The following is a 5,040-nucleotide window of genomic DNA, read 5'->3' as shown; positions in this document are numbered from 1 at the left end:
TGCAGATGTTCAATTTCATTCTCGGACCTCTTTCCGGGCGATCTCACATCTAAACCTTGAGTACCAGCCCACCTCTCTGCTCACACCTTCAAACTGCTATTCCACGCGAATGATCCGCAGGCCCCTTCTGCTCAGTATGTCCAAAGTTGAGCTCAGTCTCTTCTCCGAAACCCATCCCACCTGGTTGGACCCTCCTCCGTGTTCCCAACTCAGCGAACGGCACTGCCCGGAAGCTGGAGCTAGATATTTTGGCATCATCTTTGATGCCTCCTTCTTTTTCACCACTATTTCCAACTGATCTGGGTCTTGCCAATTCTAACTTCCGCTGTCATCGAATCCATCCCTGCCTTAATCCAAGCCATGATCTTCTCTTGCATAGATTGTTGTCTCAGCTTCCAATATCTGCCTCAATTCTTGTCCCCCATAAAACATGTTCATGTCATGTCCCTGCTTCAAATCCTCCAGCGACATCCCCTTGACGTTAGGGCAAGGTCTGAGTTCCATCATACGGCCTCCAAGTCCTTTCTTATCTCTCTAAATCCATCTCCAATCACTGCCCCCTCACAAAAACCTTCTCTCAGTCCATTAAATAGGCCATACTCTGCCCTCTGTCCCCGTTAGACCTGAAGCTCCACCAGGGCAGGAAGCGTGTGAGTCTCAGTGACGATCACATCCCAGGGCCCAGCGCAGCAGTGCACGGCCCTCACGGCTCGGCCGTGGTCTGGGGGTCGGCAGCACTATCCGGTTTCCCTTCTAACTGGTCGTTGTTAACAATGTATTTAGTCCTCATGTCCCTATCGGGTCAAGGGACCTTGTCCTAGGAGAGCATTTGCACTGCACTGTATCACGACCCCAAACCGATGCGGCAGCAGAGGGTGCCCGGGCCACTCGCGGAAGAGGTTTCTCGCGTGACCCACGCGGCTCTTCCTGGATAAGCCAAACCCGTCTTCCACGGCGACTGCTTTCCCAGGTCTCTCCAGCGTCTGCTCCCTCTTCTTCTAAACGCAACCTGAAGCCCTTCTGATCTGGTCACCTTGTCCCCAGGACGCGAATGTTCGTCCCAGCCCTCTTGAGCGGCATTGCTTTCCCGGCCAGGCGTCAGTTTGCTGCTGCACGGAACGTTTTGCAGAACGTCCACGCTTAGCTTTGCTGCGCTGTTCCCACACGCGGAGACTCTGGCGGTCAGAGGTTTCCTCTCTGTGCCTGATGAATTATTCTGCTCTAATCCTGAGACGGGCACTAGGGAGGGAGCGTCCCATGCACCTCCCAGCCCCCAACCCCAGACTCTGCCAGCCAGGAGGGAGCCCCGTGGAGCCCACTCCCTGCTCTCACCGCACTGGCCTCGGAGCCCGGTTCTCGCACGCGACAGAACACCCGTCGTGGGTGACGGGGACACTGCATTTTATTTCTGAGAATCTCGTGAGATAAGCTTTACTTTGTTCCTTCGTGTAATCTCTGCTAAAGGAATTACTAGTCTCTCAAATTTTAAGCAACATATCAGAAAAATAATGTGAAAATTACCCTGCCCTTTGCCAAATCAAATGTGGAGAAGGAGTAGATTCAAAAATCAATACATTCTGACACTGTAGAGAGCAAAGTCTGAAGAAATTCACTTTTAGTGCCGAGGTCTTCGGAGAACGAGAGGAAAGTTCTGGAGACGGGGGGTGAAGGTGGCGGAAGGAGCGGCTGCCAAGCGAGGTTCTCTCCTCTGCGACACCCCCGCCCTCACCAGCCCCCAGCTGCGGATACACATGGACGCCCATCTCCTGTGTCCTTACCACGGGCTGCTGGGCTCTGCGGTGTGAAACTGCACCGTGTCACGCGATGTCGGCCGTGTCAAGCGTTGCCCAGGACTCTGTTCTCCGCCAGACCACGCCCGGCGTCACACGCGAGTCTGCAGCCGTGTGCCCAGCGAGTTGCGCAGGCTGAGGTGGGTGTGGCGGCTCCATGGGTCACAGCTGTGCCCCTGCGGGCCCCTGACTGTCTCTGCCCTTCCATCCACGGGACGCGGCGCCGAGGTGAGGAGCCCACGGTGCCCCGGGAGGGTCCGAGGAACAGACCTGGGCTGACGGCAAGACCCGGAGAAGGGTTCGCGTGTCGGTGCAGAGAGAACCTTGTGAGGCTCCGCGGACACAGACGGCTGCCCCGAGAGGGACTGGCCGTGACAGGAGCCGACGGGTCAAAGTTAGTCTTCGACAGGCGGCTGAGCTAGAGCGGTGGGATGGCTTGTGATCAAGAGAGGCTATTGTTGCCTATTGTAGCTTTCAAATTCATTAAAAAATTCTTTTTATTGCTTCACATATAGGAGGTACACTCCTTATGATTAAAACTGGGCTTTTGCCTGGGAGGAGGGGGACATGAATGTAAAAAGAAAATCCACGGGCGGCACTAGAAGTGCCACAGTGAGACAGCGTCTCAGACAGCACAAAGGGGAAGTGACCACTGGAGAAGCCAGAGGTTTTCCATAAAGGAGACGAGTCTTGTAGACTCAGTCTTGTAGACTTAGGCCACTGTGTTCATACAGAAGAAATGGCAAGTACGGCTATTCTGCAAAATAGTATGGAAGTTCCTCAAAAAACTAAAGACAGAATGACCACGAGACCCAGCAACCCCACTTCCGGGCACACATCCGAAGGAACCGAAACTGGTGTCTGAGAGATCGGCACTTGGTGCTGTTCCATGACTCCCCGTAGCCGGGATACGGACGCAGCCTCAGCGCCTGGCGGTGAGGGAATGAACACAGATGCGGTGGATACACACCCAGTGGGACAGGGCACAGCCTCTGAAAGAGGCAAATCCTGTCACTTGAGACAGCACACATGGTACCAGAGGACGTTAGGCTAGAGCAATAAGCCAGGTACAGAAAGATGAACACGACATGGTCTCACTTACATGTAGAATCTAAAACAGTCAACGCCATGGAGACACAGTAGAAAGGAGGTCACCAGAGGCTGGTGGGGAGAGGGGGGGTGGGGAGAGGGAGCTGTTGGTCAAAGGGTACGAAGCTGCAGTCAGACTGGAGGAGCAAGTTTTAGTGGCCTGCTCGCTGCCGTCCCCAAGCCCTGGGCTACAGCACGTACCCGTCCGTGGCCTGTTAGCGACTGGGCCGCACGTCACTGCCTGAGCCCCCCCACCCCCGTCCCTGGAAAAACTGTCTTCCATGAAACCAATCCCTGGTGCCAAAAGGTTGGGGACCGCCAACGTCTGCACGGCATGGAGACCACACTTAATACACTACAGCATTGCATATTTCAAAATTGCTGAAAGCATGGATTTTAAATGTTCTCACCACAAAAAAATAAGTTGGTGAGGTGAAAGATATGTTAATTATTATGGCTAGATTTAATCTTTCTACAATATACCCATCATAGATCAAAACATCACGTTGTACCTTATAAATATACACCATTACTATTTGTCAATTATACATAAATACATAAATAGAAGGAAGTACCATATGCAAAAGTAGAGAAGAATTATTTTTTATTTACTTTTTAAAATAATTTTATTAACGTCCTGCATGGGGAGTTTTCCCATGAAAACCAGAAAACCTGCTAGACAAATTCTAAAAGACCTGTAACACTTTTTAAAAATTTTTATTTAAATTTTTTCCTGAGATGGGGTCTCACTGTGCTGCCCAGGCTGGTCTTGAACTCCTGGGCTCAAGGGGTCCTCCTGCCTGAGCCTCCCAAGTAGCTGGGTTATAGGCGTGTGCCACCGTGCCTGGTGGTGCAGAACTGGACGTTCTTGGCGGATACAGCCCAGTGTGCACAGATGGCAAGAAGCTGTAAAGGAAGTTTAAGACCAGACTTTGATCAACTGTACAAGCGCTGAAGGTTGTTCTGCCTTATGTTTGTCGTGGGATGACCAGGAACCTCCGAAGGCCTGAAGCACAGGAATGAAAGTTTAAACTGGTGCTGCAGAGAGCTGAAAGTGCTGTGTGAGGCAGCGTGGACTTTGGAGCCATCGAGGTGACTGGGAACCGGATGTCACAGAGGCGGGGAGGGGGCAGGGCAGTGTTGCCGGGCAGAACTGACAAGGCTGAGATTCGGGGCTGGGAGGAGGCAGGACTGGTGGAGCACGACTCAGAAATTCCTCGCTGGAGTGACTGAGTGGAGGGTGAAAGCTTCGCAGCAATGGGAGAGGCTCAGGAGTTTGACTTGAAACATGTCGCGTAGAGGGACTCGTGGAACGGCCAGTGGACGCAGTGTGACGATTCTCAGGAACACGGGCCGAGAGCCCGGGAGGGGGACGGGGGCTGAGAACAGCCAGTCAAGAGTCACCACGGGCGGATCACTTCTCCCCAGGGTCCCTCCCGTCCTCTTCCCTGGAGGTAGAGCCCCCTTTATTCTCTCCTTTCCTGCCCCCCGTCCCAGCGTGAGGCTCTCTCCAGACCTGTCCGGTTCGCACACGGCCACATCCCCCGGCCCCTGGTGCTTGGTCAAGACGCAGGTGTCTGACTCAACAAAAGCCAGCACGATTCCTTCTCAGGGATTGTTTTAAACTTTAAATTTCCAACATATTCAAAAGTGGACAGCGTAACAAAGCCCCGGGCATGCAACACTCAGCTTCCACAACAGTGCGGTCGTGGCCGATCTTGTGTCCGCCATTCCCTCCCCTCTCGTGTGACTCTGAAGCGGAGACCAGACACCCGGGATTTCCCTCCCTGGCACTGGAAGGTGTAGGACGGAAACAAAAGGCAGGGGTTGTTTGCAGCCGTGTCTCCACCACGCTGAGGAAGCCAGGCTAGCGTGAGAGACCATGCGACTGACAGGAAGGAGGAGTCTGGACAGCCTTTGAGTCTGTGGTTCCTGACGGTCCGGTTGGTTGTCCAACCTGTAGGTTCTCTGGGCCAAACTCTTCCTTCCTGCTCTAACCAGGTGGAGCTGCCTACCTGTCCCTCCTGACCCGGCATCCTGACTAACGCACCCCAGCGCTCGCCTAGGGATGGAAGAGGGTGTTCTCTCCTGCATCAACACCTCCCTCCACCCAAACGTCCACACCCTCCAGCACAAAGGCCACCTCCTTAGTGACAACTCC

At 53.7% G+C, this 5,040-nt stretch overlaps 1 non-coding gene across 1 annotated transcript; it reads right to left on the bottom strand.

Annotated features, from left to right (window-relative positions):
- Positions 1-3,523: 3,523 nt before the first annotated feature.
- On the bottom strand, positions 3,524-3,585 carry LOC123645346. The gene has a single exon (XR_006737529.1). It is a non-coding gene; the product is annotated as a U7 small nuclear RNA (small nuclear RNA).
- Between the last annotated feature and the right edge of the window lie 1,455 nt (positions 3,586-5,040).

Source organism: Lemur catta, chromosome 9 (genome assembly GCF_020740605.2).
Source record: "Lemur catta isolate mLemCat1 chromosome 9, mLemCat1.pri, whole genome shotgun sequence".
NCBI classification, from domain to species: domain Eukaryota; kingdom Metazoa; phylum Chordata; class Mammalia; order Primates; family Lemuridae; genus Lemur; species Lemur catta.
This window is presented reverse-complemented; position numbering and strand designations above follow the sequence as displayed.